Genomic DNA, 13,876 nt, shown 5'->3' with positions numbered 1-13,876 from the left:
ATAGCACCCCCCGTCCCACCCATGGTGCAGTACACCCGACAGGGCCTCCTGGGCAGCTCCCAAGTGTCAGGCCACGTGTCTTACCCTTCACCATTTCAACCCCTAATTTGCTTTCTCTCTTATTCTTCCCAGCAGGAGACACCCTTACTTTCTAGTCGCTTTTCAGCCACATTGAAACTGTGACTCTTGTGAGCCTGTAAGGAGTGAGCCCTGGAAATGTAGATGGTGGCGATGGTGGCTGGGGCAGGGACCTCAGAGGCTGGGCAGGTCCCATTACAGGGAAAGTCCAATTTACTACATTCGTAATGCGGAGAATCAAAGGCAGAAAAAATACCATTTTTTGCTTTTGTTTTTTCCCTCTACCTCTCACTAAAATTTAGCTACTATTAGTTACATCTAGAGTAAAATAAGAGTGGAAAGGCAAGGGCATTATACAGATGATCTGCTGTGGAAAACTAACAAGCAAACTGCTATTGCTGGCAAAGAAGTGGTTGGAGCCGAAATTTTCCACATAGTCTCTCTGGATTGAATTCAATAGACACATGGAACACCTTTAAAAGGACTCTGAGTGGTTTAACAGAAAAAAATCACAAGCATTCAGAATTGGATGGACCTGGACAAAATCCCAGCACCACCATTAACGGCTCTGAGAGCTCAGGAAATCACCTTAATTGCACTAAGCCTTTATTCTCTCATCTATGACATGAAAATAACAATGCATAAATGAGAGGACTGAATGAGAGCAAGCAGGGAAAGTACTCAGCACAGTACTGGTGTGTTGTAGGTGTTCAATAAGTGCTCCCACTTCAATGTGGAGACCAGCTGCTCTCAGAAACTCACAGCCGGATTGGGCTGCAAAGCCCACTCACGCTTCTGCACTCGCCATCAGACCCGAGTGTCCTCACTGGGTTCTGAGCGTGCGGCCAGCCCTACAGGGTCCACACTGGAATCAGCACTCACCTTGAGTGCTGCAGTGTCCACACTGGATTGAGCACTCACCATCAGAGCTGCAGTGTCTACACTGGATTCATTACTCACTGTATTAGTCAGCCAAATGGGTGTTGATGTAAAATACCAGAAACTGGTTGACTTTTATAAAGTGTATTTATTTGGGGTAGGAGCTTACAGATACTGCCATAAAGTATAAATTACTTCCCTCACCAAAGTCTATTTTTACATGTTGGAGCAAGACGTCTGCCGATGTCTGCCGGGGCTCAGGCTTCTCTCTGGGTTCAGTGGTCCTCTCTTCCTGGGGCTGGCTTCTGTACCCTGCTTACTTCCTGGGACTCCAGCTTAAGGCTTCAGCATCAAACTCCAACATCAAAACTCCAGCATCAAAACCCCTTGCATCAAAAGCTACAACTCTGTCCTCTGCCATGCCTTTTATCTTTGAGTGCCCACCCACCAAGGGGTGGGAACACAATGCCCTAGTGACATGGCCTAATCAAAGCCCTAATCATAACTCAATCGTGCCCAGTAACAGACCAGATTACAAACGTAATCCAATATCTATTTTTGGAATTCATGACTATATCAAACTGCTCCACTCACCATCAGAGGGACAGTGTCCATGCTGGTGAGTTGATGGCAGCTGCCCCGGCTGAGTGCAGCATCCACACTGGTGGGGCTCAGCCATCGTCCTTGCGGTCATGCCATCAGACCCTTGCTGAGCACCCACTTAGGTTCGTCCTGTCCCATTAGCTGGGAGCACTGAAGGAACATGTCTGTTTTCCAGTCACCAAAGGTGAAGTAGACTTCGAGGACAGTCAGTGACCCTGTCTGGTCATGCAGGCTTGGGAGTCGTGCTGATGGAGCACAGGCTCGCCTTTGCATTTGGCTGGATGTGGGTCTCTAAGGATGGGCTCTAGATGTATCTGAACCCTTGTATATTTCCCTTCATTTCAGGAAATCTATGAACTCATGACCAAATACGTAACTGCAACTAAACCAGATATCACCTTACCCCAGAACCTAGTCTAGAAAGCCACAGGAAGGCAGATTAGCAAATGTCTTAAGAAAAAATTCATGCGAAAGTAACCTGCAATTGAGAACATAGCTTCTCTGCACTTTTTCTGGAAAGGGGGTTGGTTTGCTAGGAGGGCCCCTTGTTTCAGCTGCTCAACCCAGCTTCAAGCAGGAGCAGCGCTGATCTAACTCCAACTGCGGACATTCCAGCTGCTGTGGAAAAGCCATTAACGAGGGTTTTAGTGATGTTGCAAATGTACAGCCTGGTCATTGAGCAGCCACGGCCTTGCAAATGCTTTCTCTCTTTTTTAATTACATAGGGATGAGTTTGTATAACTGACTATCGAATAATTCGTAGAAAAATGATCATTCCAGTAGTTTGAGTGCAGGGATTGAGGAGACACCCTTCCTCTCCCAGGTCCCACTCCCCCATTCCTGTCTCTTTGTTATCAGTTGATCCACATTCAACGGATAGAGCTATTTTCTAAGAAAAATTTAAGAACCACATCTCTCATGGGGCAACTGCTTATCAAAGGCCCCTCCTAGGTGGACCAGACAGGGCAATGGCCCTGCTTCGGGAGTGACTACTGCTGGTTGGAATAAGTAGCTGCCTACCTGTAAGAGAAGAGACTAGTGTCATATAACTTTTAAAAGTAAAAAAGAAGCTAGAAAATGTTGGCACAGATATGGAAAAATAGGAATTACCATACATAGTTGTTGGCACTGTGCAATGGTGTAGACTCTGTTTTAAATAGAATTGCCATATGATCTGTCAGTCTTACTTCTTGGTTTATGCCCAGAAGAATTGAAAGCTGGGACTCAAACAGATATCTGTACACCAATGATTATAGCAGCATTATTCACAATAGCCAGAAGATGGAAGTGACTCAAATATCCTCCAACAGTTAAATGAAATGTGGCATATACATATAAAAGAAGGAAGTTCTGATACGTGCTGCTTCACAGACGAACCCTAAAGACATCACATTGAGCAAAATAAGCTGGACACAAATAAGCTGACAAATATGGTGTGCTCTCGCTTCTATGAAATACCTTGAGGAACCAAATTTCCTAGAGAAAGTTGTTGGTTTATAGTCACCAGGGACAGGAGTTACAGTGTCAGGTGTGAATGGTTTCAGTTTGAGAAGATGGAAAAGGAGGAATAATGGATGTCAGTGATGGTAGCACAACACTGTCAATGTGATTAATACTACTGAATTGTACGATTGAATTTGATTAAAAAGTGAAATTTTGTGCTTTTTATTGGTTGTGGCAATTTAAAGTTTTTTAAAAACCCACCTTCAACCCCTGAAATGCAATGTTTTCCACAATGTCTGAGTTGGCGTGATTGTTTAAGGAAAAATCATTGATATTCTGATTAATGCCAGACGCTTACACCTTAACATAAAAGTTTTGATAATATTAATAATTATCATCAAAAGTAACTATTCCTTACATTTAAAAGTATATAAAGTATGTATCAACTTAAAGTTATGAAAAATAAAATTAACACCCATGTAGTCACCATCTAGCTTAAAAAATAGACAAGTTACTTTGATGTCTTCCAACTGCCTAGTTCCAATCAAATCCCTTGTCCTGAATGATATTGCAGGGACAGATGCAGGACATTATAGATCCTGCCATAACCCACATTATATATCCTGCCACTGAATGGACTGGGGAGAGTGTAAACTACAAAGTAAACTATAATCCATGCGGTGCAGCAGTGCTCCAAAATGTGTTCATCAAATGCAATGAATGTGACACACTAATGAAAGTTGTCGATGTGGGAAGACGGGGGGGGGGGGCGGGGGGCGGTGCAGAGTGGGGTATATGGGACTCTCTTATATTTTTTGATGTGGCATTTTGTGTGATATATGTATCTTTTAAAAAAAGATAATAAATAAAAAATTAAAAACAAAAAGAAAATTAGCCACACAATAGAAAAAGATCTGGGAGGAACTGACACTTCACATCATTTTAGGACTTAACCAATTAGACAGTTAAAGGAAGAAGAAAAAAATGTCAGCTATTCCATCCTAAAATGTTTCTTATTGTCCCATTTCAGACTCTTACTTATTAATCTCCTATCTTTTTATTTTCCAGCCATTTTTGGGATTTTAAGTATCTCAGTAATCATTTTAAATTTTTTGTTTTCCTTTTCAAGCTCATTTTATGTTGAACAAAGTTTAATAAATTAAAATTTCCAAGACTGGCTTATTTTTGGTGAGAAACTACCCCCTTAAAAATAATAAAATAAATTTATTTGTACACTTAAAAAATAGTATGGACTTAAGTAATACTACAGGGAAACAGAAACAACCAATGACATATTGAAAGAATTGCATAATAAATTTATGTGCAGCAGATAATAAAATTATGCAGTAGCAAGGAGAGAGAGAAAAATATATAAATATGACATTTAGAAACAAATCCCTATCCATTTCCTAATGTTTATGTTCTCATTCACTTTATTTTCATTAAATTGGGCAACAATGTTGCCCAAAATGTTTTAAATATTTAATACTTAAAATTTTGTAGAAATGGCATTACACATATGTATTCTACAATGACTTGCCTTTTTCTCTTACCATTTGTGTTTGAGATTCATCCATGCTGAAACATGGCTATAGTTCCTTCATTTTCTCTTCCATGTAGTATCTCACTGTATGAACATACCAGACAAGGATGGACATTTGCATTCATTTCCAGATTTTTGTTATCATAAAACTCTTCTACTGTATACTATTTTGTGCCAGTTTTCTGCTACACATGTGCAAGATTTTCTCTAGCAGAAAAGTTTTCTCATAGGAGTAGAATTGCTTGATGACAAAGAATGGGTACCTTCAACTTTCTAAGATAATGCCATTTTATCCCCAAAGGCATTGTGTTGACTGCCACAAGCAAAAGAGAAAAGGGGCTTTTCTCTATATTCTCACCAGAATTTGGGGTTGTCTTTTTTTCGGGGGGAGGGAGGGTCAAATTAGTGGGTGTTAAATATTACCTTATTTTCTTTTAATTTGTATTTTCTTTTTTTTAAATTCATAATAAACTATTTTTAGAGAAGTTTTAGATTATAGAAAAGTTACATCAAAAGTATAGGTAATTCCCACATAACCCCACTACCACATACACATTTTCCCCTATTATTAACATCTTAAATTAGTAAGGTATATTTGTATTTTCTTTGTTATTAATAACAAGGACTTTTTACATATATACTTATCTTCTATATTTCCTCTAAGAAACTCCTTTTCATGTCTTTTTGCTTGCTTATCTATTAGAGAGTGTTTTTCTTAGTAATTTTTAGTTCCTTATATATTCTGGTTTCTCTTTTTCTCTTTATATATTATATGTATCTTCTATCAGTTGTTGACTATATTTTCACCTTTTTAATGGTACCTTTTAAATTGGGTTGTTGTTTTTTTGTTATGATTATATAATTAATATATATAATCTGGATATCAGCCTCTTCTCAGATAAAAGCTTTGCAAATATTTTCTCCCAGTCAAAGTTTTCACTTTCATTCCCCTACCATATCTTTCAAAGAACAGGCATTTTTAATTTTGGTGAAGCTTGATTTATCAATTTGTTCTTTTATGAACAGTGATTTGGGTGTCATATCTAAGAAAGCTTTGCCTAATCTTTGCTTGCAACCAAAGCTGCAAAGGTTTTTTCCCTTTATTTTCTTCTAGAAATGTTATAGTTTAAGTTTTAATTTAGGTCTATGGTCCATTTTGAGTTAATCTTTGTGTATGGTACAGGGTATGCATCAAAGTTATTTGTTACACGCATATAGGTATCCAATTGTTCCAGCACTGTCTGTTGAAAGATTATCCCTTCTCTACCGAATTGCCTTTGCACTTCATTGAAAATCAGTTGTTTAAATATGTATGGGTCTATTTCTGTGCTCTCTCTTCTGTTTCATTGATTTGTTTATCTTTATGCCAAAACTACACTGTCTTAACACTATAGCTTAATTTGGCTATTTAATACATCTTAAATCGAGTAGTGTTAGCCCTCCAAATTGGTTCTTCTTTTTCAAAGTTGTTTTTTGTTTTTCTTTTTCTTTTTTTTTTAAAGGTTTTTTAAAATTTATTTCTCTTTCCTTCCCACCGCCCCCCCACACCCCCCAGTTGTCTTCTGTTTCTGTTTCTCCTCCTATGACCGTTTCTATCCTTATGAGCTGCACCGGGAATCTGTGTTTCTTTTTGTTGCATCATCTTGTTGTGTCAGCTCTCCATGTGTGCAGTGCCATTCTTGGGCAGGCTGCACTTTCTTTTGCACTGGGTGGCTCTCCTTATGGGGAACACTCCTTGCACGTGGGGCTCCCCTACGAGGGGGACATCCCTGCATGGCATGACACTTCTTGCATGCATCAGCACTGCGCATGGGCCAGCTCCACAAGGGTCAAGGAGGCCCCGGGGTTTGAACCGCAGACCTCCCATATTGTAGGTGGATGCCCTATCCATTGGGCCAAGTCTGCTTCCCTCAAAGTTGTTTTTATTATTCTAGGCTCTTTATATTTTCAAATGAATATTATAACCAGCTCATCATTCCCACAAAAAAGAATGCTAGGATTTTGACCAGGATCACATTGAATCAGTAGAACAATGTGGGAAGAACTGACATCTTAACAATACTGTATTTCTGACTCAATAAGATGTCACATATATCCATTTATTTAGGTCTTTTAAAAATTTCTCCTGGCAATATTTTGTAGCTTCACTCTACAGGTCTTGCAAATATTTGTGTCATATTTAACCCCTAAAGATTTCATATTTTATGTTGATATATATTAATGTTTCATCATGCAACTTTCTTTTTTTTAACATTTATTTATATTTTTTGTCTTTATTCATTTTTTTTATATTACATTAAAAAAATATGAGGTCCCCATATACCCCCCTCCCCCCTCACCTCACTCCTCCCCCCCATAGCAACATTCTCCTCCATCATCATGACACATTCATTGCATTTGGTGAATACATCTCTGAGCATTGCTGCACCTCATTGTCAATGGTCCACATCATAGCCCACACTCTCCCACGTTCCATCCAGTGGGCCATGGGAGGACCTACAGTGTCCGGTAATTGTCCCTGCAGCACCACCCAGGACAACTCCAAGTCCCAAAAACACCTCCACATCTCATCTCTTCCTCCCATTCCCCACACCCAGCAGACACCATGGCCACTTTCTCCACATCAATGCCACATTTTCTTCTATTACTAATCACAATAGTTCATGAATAGAATATCAGTAAGTCCACTCTAATCCATATTCTATTCCTCCATCCTGTGGACCTTGGATTGGTTGTGTCCATTCCACATCTATGTCAAAAGGGGGCTTAGATTCCACATGGATGCTGGATGCAATCCTCCTGATTTCAGTTGTAGGCACTCTTGACTCCATGTTGTGGTGGTTGACCTTCTTCAACTCCGTGTTAGCTAAGTGGGGTAAGTCCAATAAACCAGAGTGTAGGAGCTGAAGTCTGTTGAGGCTCAGGGCCTGGCTATCATATGGTCAGTCCAGATATTCAGATCCCCTGGGTATATCTTAAACCCCAGCACCAACTACAATTCTGGTAAAGTAACAAGAAAGGCTTGTGAAAAGAGATCACATCTGAGTCCAGCTCCATCACACAGAAACACCAACACCAAAGAAGGGCCAACTGACATGACACTGAACTCCATCTGCCATGACCATAGAAGCTGTGGGTCTCTGTAGCCCTCAGAAGAACCAATACCTGGGGTTGTATCTACTTTATCTGTCTCTGGCACTCCGCTGAGGTGTGCATAAGGGCAACCCCTCTGATAACCTCCCAGCTCTTTTTTAGAGACTCATAGCCATATAAACTCATTTGTCCTTTCCATTTTCCCCTAGATTTAGGTCACATGCAACTTTCTTAAACTCACTTATTAGTTATATTAACTATTTTGTAGCTTCCATCAACTTTTCTACATAAACAATCATGTCTGCAAATAAAGACAGTTTTACTACTTGCTTTCCAAATTGCGTACATCTTGTTTCTTTTTCTTCCCTTATTGCACTTGCTAGAACCTCCAGTGTCATGTTGAATGGAAGTAGAGAGAGTAAACATCCTTGCCTTTTTCTTGATCTTAAGGGGAAATAGTCTTTCACCTTTAAGTTTAATGTTAGTTGTAGTTTTTTGTTGCTTTCCTTTATCAAGTTGAAGATATTACTTCTACCTTCCAGCGCTCAGGGTTTATTTATCAGGAATGTATGTAGAATTTTGTCAGGTGTGTTTTCTGAATCCTTTGAAATTATCATGTTTTTTTTAAATTCTTTTTTTGTTTGTTGATATGGTGAATCACATTGGTCAACCTCTGAGCATTAAGCCAACTTTTTCCCACATCAGGAAATTTCCTCAAATGCAAGTATCAATCAGTACTCAGTCAAAGGTCCTTGAGGAACATTGCAGATCCCTGAGCTATTACTGTGTGTGGAGCTTTCTCCTCTCTGCTATTCTTCCCCCAAAACTCTAGCCTCCTTGGCTTACCATGACCCCCAGTTGTAACTCCTCAACTCAGGGAAACAATCAGGGTCCATCTGGGTTCTCCCTCACTGAGCTGCAATCTAGATATTCTCTCTAGGCTGTAAGCAAGGGCAATTTAGGACTCACCTCAGTATTTCATTCTCCTCTTCTCTCTCAGGAATGATTGTCTAGTACTAGCAGCTGTACAGTGTCTGGAAATTGTTCTTTCATAAAGTCTGTGTGGTTTCTTTACTTGTTTCAGGTAGGTAGGTAGATTCAGACCCTTTTAGTACATCCTGGCTGGTAGTATAGTCTCCCTGTGTGTGAATATTAACCTTATTTTTTTAGTTTCCCTGGGGACTCCTTTTTTTTCTAACATATATGTATAGATACTTTGCATTTCCTATGCAAACAATCATATCATCTGAAAATAATGACAAATCGATTTCTTCTGTTCCAATGTTTATATTTTTATTTCTTCTTCCTTAATTTCCTAAGAATTCAATACAGTGTTATAAAGAAATGCTGAAAGTGATCATTCTTCCACATTCATTAAACCTTTCTGATTTTAAAGGAGATGCTTCTAACAGTTTGACAAATATGTTACCTATAGTAGACTTTGATATAAAATATTTATCCAATAAATATCCTTTTTTATGTTTTAGTATTTTAATCATAAGTATAACTAAAAGTTAAAGTTATTTAATGCTTCTTTCACAACTACTGAGATGATGATCTAGTTTTTCAACTTCAAACTATTAATGTGGTCAATTATGATAATAGGTTTAAATCTTCTAAATCCCTACTAATTATTTTATGCTTCACCTATGAATTACGGAAAATGTTAAAATCCCCACTATTTTGTGAATTAGTTCATTTTTTCCTGTAGTTCTGTCGAGTTTTGCCTATATAGGAATGTACAAGTTTAACAATGATTAAACTCCCAGCTAACTGAATTTCTCATCACTATAAAGAGTAGTCATTTTATTCCTAATAATTTTTATTTAGCTTTTAGGTGTGTTTCTTATAAGCCGTATATAGCTGGACTTTGTTTCTGTATTCAATTTTAATTGAGACTTTAGTACCTATGCACTTTAACTGCTATGTCTGTGTTTATTTCTACCATTTTTGAGTTTTCTCTTTTTCCTGCTTTTTCTTGCGTTTTCTTTTGCTTTCTTGCCTCTCTGTGTTGATAGAGGTGTGTGCATGTTTGTGCATGCAGGTGAGTTCTTGCTACATTTTTAACCCTCAGTTATTCTGGAAATAGTCTATTATGTTTTGGGTGCTGGGTACTCTATTTCTGTTCTTCTGGCATTATGCAAGAATTTTTATCATACACACCAGAGTAGGCGGAATAATACCCCCTACCCAAAGAGGTCCACACCCCACATCCCTGGAACCTGAATAAATTACCTTATGTGGCAAAATGAATTTTGTGGATGTGATTAAAGACCTAGAGATGGGGTCATTATCCTGTATTATCCAGCTTGGACCCAACTAATTATATTATTCCTTAAAATAAAGATTTCTTAGCAGAGGTCCGAGGCTGAAGTAAGGGCGATGTGACCATGAAAGCAGGATCAGGGGATGTTGCAATATCCTTGGCTTTGAGGATGGAGTAGCCGAGGAATGTGGGTGGTCCCTAAAAGCAGGAAAAGACACAACAATGGGTTCCCAGTAGGAATTCATCCCTGCCAACACCTGAATGCAGACCCATCGGACTTCTAACATGCAGAACTGTATGATAATAAATTTGTGTTGTTTTTTACTACCAAATTTGTAATAATTTGCTGCAGCAATAGAAAACAAATATGCACTCTTAAAATATAAATTTACAACTTATCTCAATCTTCCTTCATAACAACACAAAGACCTAAAAATGCTGTTAAATGATCAAGCCTCACCTATAGCAATGCTGTTTGGGGTGTTATTTAGTTCTAGCTTATTTTTTTAACCTACAAGTTAGATATTGTGGTGGTTATTATTTTATACAAAGCTCTTTTAAATGTATTCTTATTTTATTCATAATATCTTTTTTCACTTTCCTTAAAATATGTAGAATGTGAAGTCCTCATTCTAAATATTTTTTTCTTCCTGAAATTCTTCCTTCAGAAATTGCTATTGGATATATATTGGTAGTTGACCCTTTCAATTTTTGTTTATATGAAACATTTTTATTTCTTTCTCATTCTTTAGGAATAGTTTTGCTGGTTACAAAATTTTAGGCGGACAATCACTTTTTCTCAGTACTTTGAAGACTTTCAATGTCCAATGTTGCCTTTGAGAAATATGCTCTAAGAGTTTCTTTATTAGGTTGAATATCTTTGCTCTCTGACAGCTTGTAAGAATTTTTTATATTCTGTTGTTTGGCAGTTTCACAACAGTGTGTCCAATTCTGGATTTTTTTAAATGTATTTATCTTTTTTGGTATATGTTGGGTTTATTTTATCTATGGATCCATTTCTTCATTCCTGGAAAATACCCAACCATTATTTATTGATTTTTTTCTCCTATTTCTCTATTATCTCCTGGAATTCAAGTTCATCTTCCACATTCTGTCTTCCTTGTTAACAAGTCATTTATATTATCCATCTCCTTATCTCTCCATGTTGCATTTTGGGTAATTTCTTTAACTTTCTCCAGTTCTCCAATTCTCTCCTATGCTACAAAAAAATCTGCTATTTAATGCAGACACTGGTTTTTAAATTCTTTTATTACTACTATTTTGTTTCTATAAGTAATTTTATTATTTTTAAAATCTGCCTTGTAGTTTAAATAGCCTGTTTTTCCTTGCTCATTTTTTGCTTCTCTGTTTTATTTTTAAATCAGAGACATTTTATATTCCTTAACTATATCTGAATTTCTCTTTGGTCTAAATCAATTCTGCTATTGTTTGTGTTGTTTTCATGCTGACTTTCTGTAATTTTTTGTAACTCTTTGTGAGTTTATATTTAATTAAAGTTTATATTTGAAAACTCAGAGGGGCCTGCTTTACCCTGAGGCTGGAGTATTTCCGTTTGCTCTGCAAGATGCAGGAGGCAAGCAGCCAGGGACCAGGCAGATTTTTCACCTTTGTGGGTGAATTCTTCTATGGATAGCATGATTTTAAATTACTAAACTCGAAGAACATGTGCAAATTCTCAGGGAGATGGTGATGAGGAGGAGGACAACTATTTTATTATCTTCCCCCTCAGGAGCCTTGTTCTCCTCATGGTTCTGTTTGACTGCAGGCAGTTTTCCCCCTTTCACCGAGGCTTTAGCAATTTAGATGTCCCAGGTTTATCCGCGAGCCAGCACCTGAGCAAAGGTTTTGGCTTCAGCTCCCAGGGACTGTCGTCTCCAGGTTCTTAGGCCAGGCATGAGGACTTGCCCTCAGGACAGCCCCCTTCTGTCCCCAATCTGTTGCAGTTCATTTTTTTAAGTTCCCTAGGGCTTTCTCACCAAGTATTTAAAATGCTGATTAATGGAATTCATGCATGCATTGCCATGGGAGAGGAGTTCAGAATCTCCAGTTGTCCCTGCTTGAAGCATAGACTTCCAGCCCGAGGCTCTGCCCGTTGATGGAGTGTGACTTCCCTGAGAGCCAATGTCCACTGGAGGGTGGACTCAGGCTGCCCGGTGGGTTTCAGGGCGCCTGGGGATGGGGTGTCTGTGTGCATGCACATCATGAGCAGAACTTACCAGGACAGAAGGGGGCGTCCAGGGGAAACCACGGGGTGAATTTGAACACGTGGAGGAGAAGTGCTCCTGATGGCATCGGGCCTCCACCCCAACCCCACTCTCCTCTGCCCCCACGGGGGAGAGAACCCAGGGTCCTGAAAACAAGAGCAGCTTTGCATGTGGGAAAGGGAGGGTACTTTCGGCACTTTGTCAGGGTGCCTTCGGCAGCAAAGGAAGAGTCTCCTGGGCTGGGCAGGCAGAGGGTCCTGCACTGGCTGCCCCCATCTTCTGCCTGTCCTCTCCAGACACCTCCAGCCTCCTCTAATGCTCTTCCTCGACTGGCAGCTGACCATGTCATCCCGTCCCATCCTGAGACCTGCTGCTTTTGGAAAGAAGACCCAACACATTGACCTTTGTTTCCATGGCCCATGAGATCAGCCTTTGGCCTCTGTCTCTGGCTTTCTCAGGGAAACTTTTTCTCTGGACAGTTGCACCAGATGCGGTCCCCAGGACACACTCTCCAAATGCCTTCCTTTTCCTCGTGGCCTTGCCCTGGGCTGTATGGAACGTTGGTGTGGAACTTTCCTCCTCACATGTCCTCCTCCCCCATACCCAACCAGCTCATGCAAGCGACTCAGGGCTCCCAAAGAGAGTTCCAGGGGCCTGAGCAGAAAGTGCGAGGCTGCTAACCACATAGCTCTGGCAGTCACAGATCCTTTTACTGAAATCCATTGGTGAGGAGAGTCATCTCAGGCCAGCTCTGACGCAAAGGGAAGACTCCACTTCTCATTGGGAAGAGGATCAAAGAATGTGCTTCCACAAATATTAGAGTCCAATGGATTTTCTATGCCTACACAGCCACTCAGAGGCAGGCCTGGAGGCAGGCCAGGGACTGCAGACTTCCCACGGCCTCTGGCCACTCTTTTGAGGCTCATAAACCAGTTTTCTATTCTAGAAAAAGTATATTTAAGAAGAAATCATGATACGTACCTGGCAGGGAGATACCACGATCGTGCAGGTGGTTTTCCCAGGGCACGACATATCCAGTGCCCTCCAGACATGCTGACCCCTGCGATTTCCCCAAATGTGGGAAACTCAACTGCATAATTTTTGACAGTGGGGGAATGTGTTCACGCTCTCCCCTGAAAAAAAAAGAAGAAATGACTTCAGCTTCCCTCATGGAAATGAGGGCAGAGAAGAGATGTTTTAAGGATGCCAGAAGCAGCCCATTGATTGCCATGTCTGGGTCTCTGCCAGGTCCAGCCCAGCCCTCAAAAATCAACTCTGGCCAAGGCTGGGTGCTGAGTTCATGAGGTTAAGAAGAAAGAATAGATGTGTCATTCCCACGGACACATCCCCGGGATTCCAGAACAAGCCAATAATGAAAAACAGAAATGAACTTTGTCTATTTCAGGCAATAGGCATCTTTGTCTCTCTAGACCAAATGATGTTTGGAAAACTTTTGGAATTACCCTTATCATGAGATCATTGCGATAAAGAGACAGTGAAGTGTTTCCTTATGAGGACATCTTTATGGCCTGATAAGCTCTGTCGTTCACCCACTCCCTTCTGGCCAGGTGTTTGAAGATGCCTAATGCCTGCCAGGATGCTCTGGAAGCTCTGAAAGGTTTAAAATGCGAGGGAAGTAGCCCAGCCTCATAAAGTCATGCCAGTGAGTTTTGGGGGACCTCAACTGCCAAGCAAGAAGGACCAGAGGCCCTCGGCCCTGCGCGTCAGGAGGGGAACTCGGTCCCC

General features: G+C 40.1%; 1 non-coding gene across 1 annotated transcript; it reads left to right on the top strand.

Moving 5' to 3' along the window:
* Positions 1-13,103: 13,103 nt before the first annotated feature.
* On the top strand, positions 13,104-13,266 carry LOC111763986 (U1 spliceosomal RNA). Its single transcript, XR_002796700.1, has one exon. It is a non-coding gene; the product is annotated as a U1 spliceosomal RNA (small nuclear RNA).
* The last annotated feature ends 610 nt before the right edge of the window (positions 13,267-13,876 follow it).

Source organism: Dasypus novemcinctus, chromosome 7 (genome assembly GCF_030445035.2).
Source record: "Dasypus novemcinctus isolate mDasNov1 chromosome 7, mDasNov1.1.hap2, whole genome shotgun sequence".
NCBI classification, from domain to species: Eukaryota; Metazoa; Chordata; class Mammalia; order Cingulata; family Dasypodidae; genus Dasypus; species Dasypus novemcinctus.
Note: the sequence above shows the minus strand (reverse complement) of the source record. Positions and strands in the feature narration are given on the sequence as shown.